Source organism: Cupressus sempervirens, chromosome 6 (genome assembly GCF_028749045.1).
Source record: "Cupressus sempervirens isolate cs-2001-9-10 chromosome 6, ASM2874904v1, whole genome shotgun sequence".
In the NCBI taxonomy this organism is placed as follows: Eukaryota; Viridiplantae; Streptophyta; class Pinopsida; order Cupressales; family Cupressaceae; genus Cupressus; species Cupressus sempervirens.
In genome coordinates this window covers 118,193,640-118,208,837 of record NC_143123.1, presented here as the reverse complement: position 1 = coordinate 118,208,837, position 15,198 = coordinate 118,193,640, and the positions used below count along the sequence as shown (strand labels likewise).

General features: G+C 33.8%; 1 protein-coding gene across 1 annotated transcript in view; it reads right to left on the bottom strand.

The window, feature by feature from the left end:
* Positions 1-15,198, bottom strand: part of TPLATE (ARM repeat superfamily protein) — a 99,309-nt gene that overhangs the window by 44,871 nt on the left and 39,240 nt on the right. The gene's annotated exons all lie outside the window — the stretch shown is intronic.

Genomic DNA, 15,198 nt, shown 5'->3' with positions numbered 1-15,198 from the left:
ATCTCATACATTTTATTTTGACAAATTATAACTCGATATGTTTGAAACATTATTTGATGGACTGGACATTATCTATATTATTTATGTCATGTGATGTTTTACTTTAGAAATGTTTTAATCATGTTATTTAATGCTTTATGTGTAGGCATGCATTATGATGGTGTATTTCAGTAATGATTCAGAATTATGAATATTTTAATACTTTAATTATGAAATTAGTGATTATTAAATATGTTGTGAAATGAGAAAGGTTATTTAAATGAAAGTTTTAATGTTTTGATCATTGTGATTATGCAAATTTGGTTTAAATATATGAATGTGATGTTATTGAACTAAGGATATTTGAATTGAGCGTGTAGGATAATTAACCATGGAATTAATCGGAAAATCGGTAATTGATCCTATGTGCAAACTATAAGACTAATGTTAAATCCAATAAAGTGATTCAAACCTCGTTGTCAAGTGTTTAATTTGTATCGTAATTTGAATGTGTGTATCATTTTGTATTTTGTGACATGTTGAATGTTATGTAAAAGTAAATCTTATGGAGTCCCCTGACACTCATTATATGCATATGTGTAGACGTGTCAATTTAGGGTTAGCAGAGTAACCCATTAATCTAAGACTGATTAGTTAGTAACCTAAATTAGTTCCTCTTAATTAGGGTTTAGTGGAAAGGTTACATCCTTAGGGTTTTTGAAGGTCAAATATTTCAAGCCACTTGTATAGGTCCTAAAATGATCCTAGAGGCCAAATTTTATGTAATTCAAGTGCCTGAGTGGTATGTGTATGGGTTAGGAACCTTTTCCACCCTTTTAGAACTTCCTAGCAACATTTATGACCCCTAAAATATCTCATTTTTTCCCTTTTGTCCGAAAATGGATCATCACCATGAGGTTACCCAAGTTCTCACTCCTTCTAAAAGGCTGTCTTTATGATAGGGACAAGTGGGAAGACCATAGGAGGCTTAAGTCAAGTTTGGGGTTATTGTTATTTTGGGTAGATAAGTTTGGAGGCTATTTAAAGTCCCTTAGAAGAGTTGAAAGTTGTTCACCTATTCTCTACATTCAAAGAAGTCAAGTTTGGAGTTACAAGAAGGAGAGGCTTTAGCTCATCTCAAATTTAATTGCCATAACCTTTGTGAAAGTAGGTTCTCCACTGCCATGGTTACGTTCCTTGTTTCATTGCTTGTATGTGTTAAATTCTTGCATATTGTAGTATTGGTGTGTTTGTATCGTGTGAGGAATGGGTATTATGGATTTTATTTGCTTTCTTTTCATGTTTCTTTTCCTTGTTTTATTGGGAAAACTATGAAGAAAGTGTATAAGTCTCTCCTACTTACTCAAAAATTCCCCACCTAATAAACTTTATGGTATAAGTCTCTCCTACTTAACTCTTGCTAAGGATAACCATTCAAACTTATATATAAAATAAAACAAAATAAAATTACACTTAATGAAAGGGAGGATGGGACACTCATGGGGACCCACCCCCACCCCACACCTTCAAATTTGGGTGCAGGTCATGATAGGAATGCAGAGTTTTAAAAAGCAAAAAAAAACTAAACTAAATCAACACCTAAGTATCTACTTCTTCCCCACCACCTTCATACTTCCCCAAACACCCACGTCCCCTTCTATGCGTGAGCCTTGTCTCAAGTATGCATCCCTCTCTTTCCCATATGTTGCAGGCTGCTCACAAATCCCCATGCAAAATCCTTTGGGCTGGTACGTGGACTTGGAGTTGGGTGTAAGGGGGGGAATGTTTTGAAATGTTAGCTTGAGACTCAACTTTTTAGCTCCGTTCCCATGCATATCTTTCTTAAGGGGGACCGATTCTGACAGGTTGGGCAGCGTGACAGCTGCATAGGGCAGCGAGATCCCCACTTGGGAAGCACTCATGTGAGTTGGGAGAAGTGGTGGCAAGTGGGCCACTTGAGTTAGTTAATATTATTATGGATTAGTAGTTAAGTAAGTAGTATTAATAAAGTTAGGATTGGATGTGATGTTTAGGATTTAATTACTAGATGTTAGTATTAAATTAGTAAGATAGTTTAAAAGGGCTATTAAAGATAAAGTTTTATAGGATTATTTTAGATGTTAGATTTATTTTCTTATGTTAGATTACTAGGCAAGACTTTTTATCAAGGTGAGTTAGGATGTTAGGATAAGTTAGTTTGTAATTAGTGTTGGATTATAATTTTTGTTTTATAAGTTTTGTATATTGAGATTAGTGTTGGTAAATAGGTGTTAATAGAAAATGTTTGTCTTCATTTTAAATATTTAATTATATTCAAATGAAAGTGTTAGATGTTAGTAGGTTAGTTAGGATTATGTTAGGGAAATTACTGCAAAGTTTCTGCAAATTCTGCTATAAATCAGACTGAAATAGTACCTTCTTAGGTGCTTGCTGAAGATAATCTTCTGTATCAGACTTATATGAAGTGTTTTCAATGGTATAATCTCAATTCTGGAAATGTTCTTACTCTGCAATAGTTCTTATAAGGCAGAAATGTAGAGAAGTAGACTTTATTTTGTATTGTGTGTTCTTTAACCTCATTCTAAACTTATATTTATAATGCACCCAAGAGGTATGTCCATAGAAAGGACATGTCTCTTCTTAGGCCGGCCCTTATATATAACTTAGTTATTATACTCCAAGATCGGTGTCTCCTCGTTAACATAATTTGTTAGTAAATATACTAACAACAATCACACAAAGAAACATTAATAAATGCTCCTAGGAAGGTCGCCAATAAGGTTAATCTAAGACATATTAAAGAGGTGAATCTATATGAGAATATACATGCATTACATGATCAGTACGATCTGTATAATCAGATCAGTATGAAATCAAAGTTACAGAATTAACAATTAATTTGGCTTCGTAAAGTGTAGGTTTGTTAGTAATTATTTTATAGTTGGTTAGTTTTTAAATATTAGTTAGATTTAACTAATTAGTAACTTGAGGTTAGTAATTGCGAATCAGGATTAGTATTAAGATGACTTTTGGAATTAGGTGTTTAAAAATTTGTACTGAAAATGTTGGTTGCTTAGGTATGTAATGGTAGATTAATAATGTATTAAAGGGTCACATTTTATAAGTGGTAGTGGTATAGGTTTTTATTGTAATGTAAATGGATGTCGAAATCGATTTAAATAACAAATATTTAAATGTAATGATTTAATTCTAAATGGTTAGTTATAAATCAAGACAAATGCAGTTCAGTACACCTATAGTTTTAACTTGTAAAATGAATACACAAAATCACATCAAAACCTAATTTGTCTTAGGTAATTAGTCAAACATATCAATTCGACTGTAACCCAAGAAATATGGAACCCTAATGCTTTGCTCAAATATATGATGTCACACTTTAACTGAGATGTCGACTCTGCATCATTTTGAATCACAACTGAAACCCACTTCTACCCCATTTAAACTCTCTGTAACTTATTCAAATTAGTTTGTGTTAAACATGGTGTTATTTAACTTTCAAAAAAAATTGTTCGTGTTTTTGCCTTGACATTTTGGGCATGACACTATTCTGATTGGAGGCTCAAATAATTCTCGATGTTGCTAAGGTTGTGTGTAGTTCCCCATGGTCTTGGGTTCGAAACTGCTCCCAGGTTAAAGAGGTGAGAGTGGGATGGCTAGCAGGGGGAGGATCTCACCCCAGAGGTACTAGTCTCGCCCTTGCACGCGCAGGTTGCTGGTCACTGGACAAGGTAGTGGGGTACCTCCTTGTATAACAAAAAAAAAAAAAAAGGAAAAAGTCTTGATGTTTAAGGACTTTCACTTAAGGCACATTGCTTTTACTATTTTACTGATAATCCGTCATTTTTTCGATTTGCTCAATCTTTATTTTAAGTTTTGTAGATCATAGAAGCTAAATTTCTTTCAAATAAGCTCTTTTTTATCTGTAAAAGAAAATTCAGCAACTTTGCAGTGTGGGCTTTCATTTCCTTCCCTAAGTTTTCAATTTAATTTATTATTAGGATCAATACCTAACTAATTACAAAAATGCATCTGGTCTAACGGCTGGTTGCTTAAGGAAGTTACTGGGTAAGTCTTTTATATTTAACAATCATAACTTTGGACCTTGGTTCATCATCATTTACCATCAAACTACAAAGTATCAAAAAAATTGTCAGCATATACTAGGGATATAAATGAGTAATTGCCAAATTCAGTATGGAAATCTTGTTTTTGTTGTCAAAGGCACTTAGCGAGAATGTTGGTTTGATTGTCCTTGATGTCAAAATAATATGAGGGCCCAACTTGGTAAAGATGCTGATTCCTATATAGGGAAAATGGGTTATTTATGAGTATACTTCAATATATAATATTTCAAAAATAAAACAGGATAAGTTCTAAGTGTAGATACCTTTGCCCAATAATGTGATAAAAATCTGACGATATTGAATCACTATAATACTCATTTATTTACAACTTTGTGCAATAAGGCTACACTTCAAGATGAGATTATAGCTGCTAAGATTTGGAAAATACAATATTCAAACAACAATGATAATTCACACGGATCTATTACATTGATAAAAAATAAAATGGTTGTGCACGCAAACAGCAATTGCCTAAGATATACTGTGACTGCCCCGGCTACACTTTTGGACAGCAATTTACATCATATATAGAGAAGCATTCGTACACTTGAGTTTATTAATAAACTAAGATAAGTAAAGTCAGAAATTACAGGAATAACAAGAAGATTTAAATGTATACAACAATGTAGAGCTTATGTATATAAAAGGCAGTTTAAACAGTAATTAATTATACTCATAAAAACACCAACTAGTATGCGAACTACTAATACTGTTTAAACTCTAGAGTGATCAATATTCATAAGTGATTCATAAAGGAAAAGATAAATATGCTTGTTTAAGGCAGCACGATCTGTTCAAGAATAAGTCAATGAAATAAGACAGGCAAATATTACTTTAGGCAACAATTATACAAAGATGATTGTGGACAGAATGTTGAAGATGCTTACACGGAGATAATATGCAAGCCAAGTAAGCAAAAACATGATTAAAATGGCAAACTGATGTGCAGATTTATTTAATGATAAAAGAAAACAGGAGGTTTGATGATCTGTTCTCAATGCAATGTGATTTTTATGTTCAATCCACTAAAAGATATATGCTGATTGATTCATTAAGAGTCATATCCTGGACTCCAAAATCGCAATAAATTTCCAAAACCAAACAATAACCAGTTCTTGTTTTAGCAGTGACTCGCTCATATAGCCACACTTAAGACCAGGGCAAGCAAATATCCTTAAGTTTTTCGTCAATAGCAGGTAAAACTCACAGTTAAACCCAAAAAGACAATTTATTCATGAGATTGCCGTAGATTGATCGAGAATTTATTTATTCCACTGGGTTGCTTCCAATCCCTTCCACTTCTTGTCCAAAATGATTTCTTGTACTGTACCTATGCAGTTCAAACCCACTACAATCACTGTCTACCGACATGCATTGGATTAGGAGCAAAGAGCAACCATAACTTCTGACATGCAATTGAAAATCTATGACATGCAACTCAAAAAGTTCACATGTAACTGGAAAAGTTCACATGCAATTGAAAATCTTGACATGCAACTGGAAAAATTCACATGCAGTTGAAACCCTCATAGGCTGGTAGGGTCATTGTGCTGGTAGGATCGCTACTTCAGATTTTTGACAATAGCAAGTAAAAATCAGAGTTAAACCCAAAAAGATTATTTATTCATGAGGTTTCCATAGATTAATCAAACATTAATTTTCATTCAATAAGAGCACCAAAATAACCGAACTAGTAAATGAGTCTCAACCGGAGACTCCAACTAATGTTATAATTTCAAGTTTTCAAATGGTGGATACAAAGCATACCCATTTTATTGCATGACCCCCAGGCCTACAAATTTGATAACTTCTGATATAAATCACACCCAAAAATACTTCTGCAGTATGATCTGCCCCTACAGCTGATTTTCAATCTGAATGTGTAGTAATGGCATCCTAAATACTTGTCGCATGACATTTCCTCGCCAGTCCCAAATCGTGAATCCCAGATGATAACTACGCTGCCTTCTGAACACAACCAAAAGATTACTACAAACCTGGGACTAAATCCAGACTGCTGCTTCCAGGGTTTCTATCCTAAAACTCTCTAGTAATCACAAATAATAGCATAATAGCTTAATATGTCTTCTAATAGCCCCCGTTCCCCTTTATAAAGCCTCTACTTTCAAAAAGCAGCTAACTCCTCCATAAATTCTGACTTTTAGGTGACTTGACCTACGCATTAAGTTAAAAATTTATTAAAAAATCCCTCCAAAAATAAGTCGCCAAGAAAATTCATTTATAGATTAAAGTGGCCCCACATCATAGTAACATGGGGGCGTGTCACCCACTTTTTGCCCCATGTCTTGGAGACTTGGACGCACCGGGGACTTGGAGACTCCATCCCCACATCCCCAGCAACGGCACCAAATTCCACCACCTCCGTCAAGGTGGGGGATGTCCCGATGTTGACTATTTGCTAATTTGACTATTTATGTTCAATGTTTGATGTTCCAATTCAATCCAATGTTCAAGTATTTACTCTTTTACATGTTTATATCTTATATTGCAATACATCTTTTCATAACTAGCATTTAAAATACCATATGTATATACACACACCCACTCCTATCACCCCCCCATCGTCCCCCGCCCCCCTCCCCCCACCATCCCCAAATAAAGGCCCCTCTGTCCCCCCGTCCCGAAAACTTGTCCCCCTATTCCCCAAGATGGTGTAACTATGCCCTACATCAATGACTGAAAACTAGGATCTTAATTGGCCACATAATGAATAACTATAATACAAGGTCACCGGGAGAAGGGGAGACTTGGAGGTCTCCAGTACTGGTACTAGTATTGGTACAAAAAAAATTCAAAAATAGAAGACGGGTACTTGGAAACATCAAATTTTGTTTTAATTGTGTAAAAAATTATATACTAAATAAAAAATAGTAATACTGTAAAACTAAAAGACTAAAGTAAATAATAATAGCAATGTCACATTAATATAGAGTCGAATATTCAAAACTCACATAATCACATCACTCTATCTCATAGGCATACTTGTTTTCTGAATATTGCATATGATCTTCATATCAAATTGATGATTGCTGAGATTATCATTACATATTCAAATTTTAAATTCAAAAAAGTATAGTTTGATGCTAAATTGCCGATATGCAAACAAAAATGAACGAACTTAGTATAGTAGACAAAAACCAGAAATATATCTAGTACTAGTATGTTGATGGTACTATCATCTACTCCACAAGATTGTGATCATCCATCTCAAGGTCTTTAGCTCTTATGCTCTCCAAAAAGTCAGTTAAATTGTCATTGGTCTTAGTTTTTGCATTAAAAAACATTAAAATGAGGGCTAAAATACATAAAAGAATTTAATATTATATTTTACATTTATTTTTTATTAGGAGACTTCAGGGAGACTTCACTTTTTGGATTAGGAGACTACGAGACTTCGGGAGACTTCGTCATGAAGTCTCTAACCTTTTTGAGTTCTCTAGGGATGTTAAACGTCTCTGAGACACACCTCTATCTCCGAGACGTGTCTTTTAAGGGGGAGACAGGTCTCCCCGTAACCATGCTATAATATTTGTTGGGAAATTAGCTTTTTGGGCCTCTTATTTTATTAATCACTTGAAAACTTTATTAATCTGTCGGCTCAATATCGAGGGCATTACAAGTCTTCCTGCCCCAAGAATGCTTGTCCCAAGCAACCACCAATATCAAATTTGATTAGGATTAGTTACAACATTTAATTCTTGGATCAAAGGAAATCTTGGTGTATCTTCTTCAAATCTCCATTTCTCTAAACTAATATAAACATGATAAGACCCAAGATGAAGCACATTGTTGTAATCCCAATGTAGAAGTGCCTCAAACAGAACCACACAACAATATCCTATCCTACAGGGTGAAGAAGTACTAGCATATCGAGTCACCAAAATTTGGCCAAACATCTAATGTCTGTAAAAACAAACCATCATTAGAACGATCAAATACCTCGACTAGAAATTTTGAATTAAGCAATTCATATCTCTAATGTAGTCACCACCATTACCCTAAGTTTCTAGGACATGTACGATAGGGGATGGGGGGACGAGTTTCCAAGAAGGCAATTTTTCTTGCCACGTGTGGGACGACAAGGAGAAGGCAAAGGGGACAGGTATATAAATAGGGTTATTTTAAAATATATATGCAAACCTACATATATACATGACACTCATATGAAAGCATGGATAAAGCATGGCATTTAAACATAATGGAAACTTAGCATACAATACTTCAATAGTCAAACTCAATACTCAATACACATTCATAATTTGGTATTCATAGTCAATAGCAACAAGAAAACTAACCCGCCTTCCAAATTGAAGCACATTGCTATCATTTAAAAATTAAAGGGTACAAATTGTAGGCATAGTGTTACAATTGCTTCGAAGATAATCATTTCCTCATAAGTGTTAGTACATGAAATAACATTCCTATGAAATACTACTATGGGAAAACCTTGGAAACTATGTTGTAGTTGACTGCTGTAGGTTTGACAATGACTCTAGAAAGGACTGCTACAGATAGTGAATCAAGTATATGCCTCCCAATGCTCTTCTCACTCTAGACCACATTCACCAATGATCTAAATTGGGGTTACATTATGACACCCCTAAAACTACACCTCCAATTCATTGTAAGTGGACAGATATTAATACGAAGTTGAACAGGTCTGCTATACACTTTCAGTCATGAAATAGGCTTGTTACAACAAGATGGCATCTTGATGCAACTTCCAATATTCACCAAAACTTCCACAGAGAACCCAAATCAACACAAAACCAACCTAACACAGCTGTATGGTCACAAAATGACAAAAAGATGCATATTGCAGATCTGTAATGCACTTATCGTACTTTCTCAAAACCTTGCAAATAGTTTATTATATGATTCTAAGGATGTAGCATGGTTGTGACAACATTATTAATTTCATGATTAACTACCAAATAGTAATAATCATTATAGGACAAACTTGGAAGCAAGGGCCCACTTTAATATTGTAAAAGAAAGAGTCTTTGAAAACAAAAAAGTGTATTTAAAGTGCAGATGCAACCTATTCCATTGGGACAGCTATCTCTGTCGGAGACATCCAAGGCATCCACACTCCCCCCCCCCCCCCCCACATTTTGGATGTGTTGTGTGATGTGTTTCCAACCAATCAAGGCACTTATATATAATCATGGGAATGGTCATGTCTCATGGAGAGACAAGACTCTACGTGCCCTTTGCATCCATAAGGTCATGTCTTTGCATAAGACGACCTTAATTGCATTAGTTATGATTTAATCAAACTGTGCTCTAAATAACCTTAATCATGATCGGCATCTTTATGTCTTATAATACTTGATCTTAGTCAGTAATATAGACTAATGATAACATGATAATGTAACTAAAGGTTAATGGAAAATAGTGAGTAACAGAACCATCTCCATGACTTACACTACTAGCACGATCATTGCATTTTGACAGAGACTAAACCAGATAGAATCATGTTGCATAATCAGTTTTGATACTCTCTCTTCATAAATACATGTGTATATATAACTATATGTAACTATCTCTCTTCATATATATATATATATATATATATATATATATATATATATATATATATATATATATATATATATATATATATATATATATATATATATATATATGTATGTGAGTATCTCATGTTCCTTCTGAGCAATAACCAAATATTGAATATATATATATATATATATATATATATATATATATATATATATATATATATATATATATATATATATATATATATATATGTATGTGAGTATCTCATGTTCCTTCTGAGCAATAACCAAATATTGAATATCCGACAGATGCTACATATTCAACACTCCCTCTTAGCGAGGGAGGATATGACTATCTCACAAAATGATGATCTATATTCCATCAATCTAATATTCAAATGCTCATCAACACAATTATCTGATATCCTGCACATCTCGGGACAATAACTAGGTATAGTCTGTTAAATGATTATATTGATCTTAAGATACCATAGAATTGTGATCTTCGACTCATTCCGGGACTAAGCTAGTCTATCATTATTCTATTATTGTCATGAAATCTGGCACTATATAGGACAAGAAGTCCTCATAGTCTTATTATGACAGTAGATCAAGAACTTAACAAAAAAACACAACACAAGTAGTATCATCTTGAGGAAACTACTAGTTTATCTTTAGGTCTTGGTTCAATATTCCACACATAGTTTTTCAATATAGATTAATATTCCTCAATCATGGCATCCTTCCAAGCTTGGGATTTTAGGGCTTCTTCAACATTAGAAGTTTCAGAATTTGAAGACTCATCTGTGTGAGTAACACAACATGAATGATTTCTAGTCTTCTTGGTTTCTCTAAGGATATCATCAGGTGCCACATTGTTTTCTTCTATCATTCTTCTTGCCCGTAAGGGTCTTTTCTTATTGAGTGAGTTATCCTTAGGATTAGGCGTTGTGAGTCCATTATCTTCTGTATAGTTCTCCCACTTAATCATAGTGTTTTCATTATCCTCAAAAATGGGATCGTCATTAGGTTCTTCTATGTTTTTAAAGTTTTGTAAGCAATATCCTCGTCAAACTTGGCATTTCTACTAATTTCAATTGTCCTTGACCCTGGCAGGTATACTCTGTAGGCTTTGGAAGAATATGCCTTTCTTTCCTGAGGGTTCTAGTTTATTTCTCTTCTCCTAAGGAATATGAATATATGCAGAACAACCAAAAATTCGTAGGTGATTTAGATCAGGTTTGTTCTCTAAGAAGACTTCTTCGGGTGTTATGTTTTCTAGAATTTCATGAAGGCATCTATTTTGAATATATACAATTGTATTGGATGCTTCGGCCCAGAATGTTATATGCATATTTCGATCATGCATCATAGTCTTAGTTGCTTCAATAATAGTTCTATTCTTCTTTTCTACTACTCCATTCTGTTGAGGATTATACACTACACAATACTCCCTCTTAATCCCAACAGTTATGCAAAATTCTTTAAAATTCTCAGTGATATAATCTCCTCCATTATCAAACCTTAGAGTTTTGATCTTCTTGCCAATTTAATTTTTAACTAAGGCTTTGAATTTGGACAAAACCTAATTTGACTCTTTGAGTTTAAGGAAATATATCCAAGTTTTTCTAGAATAATCATACACAAATATGATGTAGTAAGAGTATCCTCCTAATGAAGATGTTGACATGGATCCACATAGGTCAATATAAATGAGTTCAAGAAAGCTCTTTGATTTATGTTCACTAAAAGGAGTTTTAGGGTTCTTTCCTAGTGCACATCCTTTACATACTCCTTCATCTTCAGGTTTAAGGTTAGGTAAGCCTTTTACAATTTTCTCTAGAGAAGGTAAAGCTCAAAAATTTAAGTGCCCTAGTCTTCTATGCCAAATCTTATTTGTTTTCCCAATTTCATGGTTTAGGACTAGATTTGGGGAATTAATAAGTTTGTATAGGCACACTTCTCTAACTCCAATAGAAATAGCATTTTTAATGTTTGAATTTTTTGACCAGCACAGAACTTTATTTTCTTGAAAAGCAATCTGATATCCTTGATCTGCTAGACCGAATATAAAGATAAGGTTTCTTTTGATTCTAAGAACAACTGGGACATCTTTTAAGTGCAAGTCAACTCCGAAATTCAGATGTACTGAGCAGGTTCCAATTCCTTTCACAGGATAAGTGGAGTTATCTCCTATAGTTCTTCGATTAAATTTCCTTCAAGTGTTTCAAACTGATTTCTAAATACAGTGATATGCTTAGAGGCTCCACTGTCCACAATCCAAATGTTTCTATTAGTGTTCAACTCACTTGATAAGGCAAGGAAGAATAATGAGTTTTCCCCTTCTTTCACATCGAGCATGTTGATTGGATTTTTTTTCTTTTTCCGACAATACATGTGAGTATGTCCAAATTTGTCACATTTATAACATTGGACTTTTGACATCTCTTTTCTTAAGTTTTTCTTTCCTCTTTTCCTTTTCCATTTTCCCTTCTTATTGCTTGATTTTGCATGTAATGCTTGAATCTCTTCCTCCTTGTTAGAGATGATACGTCTTGAGATTAGTCGAGACTCTTCTTGAGTGCAATCATTTTTTAGTTGATCAAATTTGGGTATAGAGGGACGACTAATGCGTTTAGTAAAATAATTCCCATGATATTGGTAGTAAGGGCTATTAGAGATAATTCGACATCTTTGACATTGTTCCAATGGTAGAGAGTTGATCCCTTAATTTAGAGAATTTTGAAAAATGGGATGAGATCGTATCTCTTTTGTTCATCTTGATGTTTAGGAGTTGTTTTAACGTGAGCAATATGTTTGCATTGTTTATCTCAAATTCATCTTGAATAGTTTTGAACACGTCATAAGTAGTTGTTAGTTTCGTTATTGATGGAAGAATATGATCTTTAACTCCATCAATGATTAATTTCTTAGCTTTATTATTTTGTCTTTTCCGTGTTATCATTTTTGTTTCATCTTTAGGTATCTCCTTGTTTTCATCTATAAATGACTTTAATTCAAGTTCTTGAAGTATTGTTGTGATTAGAATTTTCCATGAAACAAAGTTAGAGGCACCTTCTAGTCTATCCTCAACTCGGATATCGTTTACCATGGTTGATATGGTTAAAAAGAAAATTTCAATGATCTTGAATCCGTCACAGTCGATTTAATGACCATTCTACCAACCAAGCTCTAATACCATGTTAAGGAATATGAGATCAAAAGTAGAAGTTTACCTTATAAGTAATTGCCAGATAATGACATATCAAATTGCTTTAATTTTGATATCGATCACAGCAGAGGTATAGATTAAATGCTTTGTATGAATTCTTCGTGCCTTACTTGTCTTTTGCTCTTGCAATGTGTAATATCGATGCTTCCTCAATACTTGCAAGTTAACATATATATGTGCAAATCACCAGTAGTAACATGTATTGTGTGATGTGTTTCCAACCGATCAAGGCACTTAATATATATAATCATGGGAATGGTCGTGTCTCATGTAGAGACAAGACTCCACGTACCCTTTGGGCCAATAGGGTCATGTCTCTACATGAGACGACCTTAATTACATTAGTTATGATTTGATCACAATGTGCTCTAAATAACCTTAATCATGATCGACGTCTTTGTCTTATAATACTTGATCTCAATCAGTAATATAGACTAATGATAACATGATAATGTAACTCACGACTAATGGAAAATAGTGAGTAACAACCATCTCCATCACTTACACAGAAAACATGATCATTGCATTTTGACAAAGACCGAACCAGATTGAATCATTTTGCATAGTTAGTTTTAATACTCTCTTCATAAATACATATATGTGTATATATAACTATGTATATATATAAATACGTATATATACATGTATATGTATATGAATATCTCATGTTCCTTCTGAGCAATAACCAGTTATTGAATATCCGACAGATGCTACAAATTCAACAGTTGTCTTTGTCCTGGTTTGATTCTATTTCAGTTTGTACTCAAATGGTTGTTGCTTCTCAATCAATGTTTCCCTATTAAAGCAAGGTCTCATAAGCCTTAGTAATAATTTCTTCTATAGTTATTACCTTAGTCTCATAAGCCTTTGCCTCATAAGCAAGAGTTAGTGACCTCAGAATTTTCCACACCAATTTATCTTATGTAATAGTTCTATCACAACTTTTTATTCCTAAAACAATCTCTGATTTTCTTTGAAAATATGGCCTTATTGATTCATCTTCTTGCAATCTAGCACTTTCAAGCATATTCTTCCAATTCTTTAATTTAGATTTCTTTGCACACTAATCACCTTCATAAAGAGCTTCTAATCTAAGCCAAATGTCATAAGCAATTTGCAAGTTCTTTACCTCAACAAATTCTAACCAAGGAAGTGAAGAGATCAATGCTTTTCTAGCATACACATTGTACATAAATAGTTCCTTTTGTTTAGTAGAGCAAGAATTGAGATCTTTTTCCTCCACTATAGTCTTTCTATCCTTTGTGATCATCCAATAATCAATTCCCATGCATAGCAAATGAGTCTTCGTTTTCTCCTTCCAACTGTCACAGTTCGCTCCATCAAAATTCGAACTTTCTCATGCATAGCAAATGAATCTTCATTTTCTCCTTCCAACTGTCATAGTTTTCTCCATCAAATTCCGGACTTTCTTTCTTGATTGCCATAGATCTTCTTAAGTTGTTATGCTTCTTGATCAAGAACCTGATACTCTATTACCAATTGTTAGTAAAGTCCACCAGCACAACTCGGGGGGGTGAATCAATCGTGTGCCAAAATACACTCAAATTAATCTTTATTAAATCCAATTCCAATAACCAATAAATGCAGCAACCATAAGATAACAAACAAGCACAATGACACAGAGATTTGTTGACTAGGGAAACCTTGTTAGAATATATAGTCAACCAATATAACTGAGAGTGGGGGGGTGAATCAGTTATACAACTATTATCACAATTATCAACCTTAATCAAACTTAACTATGTAAACAATATAATCATAAAACACAACAAGATACTCATGCACAATAACACCAGATATGTTAACTAGGGAAACCCTTGATCAAAGGGAAAACCCCGGTGGGGATGGTACCCACAAGCTGATGTACTAATATTATAACAACCACTTTTCCCGGGTCTTAATTAACAACTAAAATATCAAAGAAATACAGTTATTACTTCATTTTCATAAGAAGACAGTTATATCAGTTATGTTCATGTGAATGAGATTAACAGTTACAATTACTTAAATGGAAAACTCATAACTAACATCTGAAAACACCATCAATGAATTTACTATGGAAATTAAAATCTACATACCACGGAATTCGAACTGAAAATCAATGGAGGGATGCTTCTGCAATCACCCAGATTGGTCCACAAATATCACTTAGGATCAATTGACAATTACCATCAAATACTACTATATCATTTAGGGCATCAATTACCATTGGATCATTTATGGCATCAGATACCACTGTATCATTTAGGGCTTCGGATACCACTATATCATTTAGGGC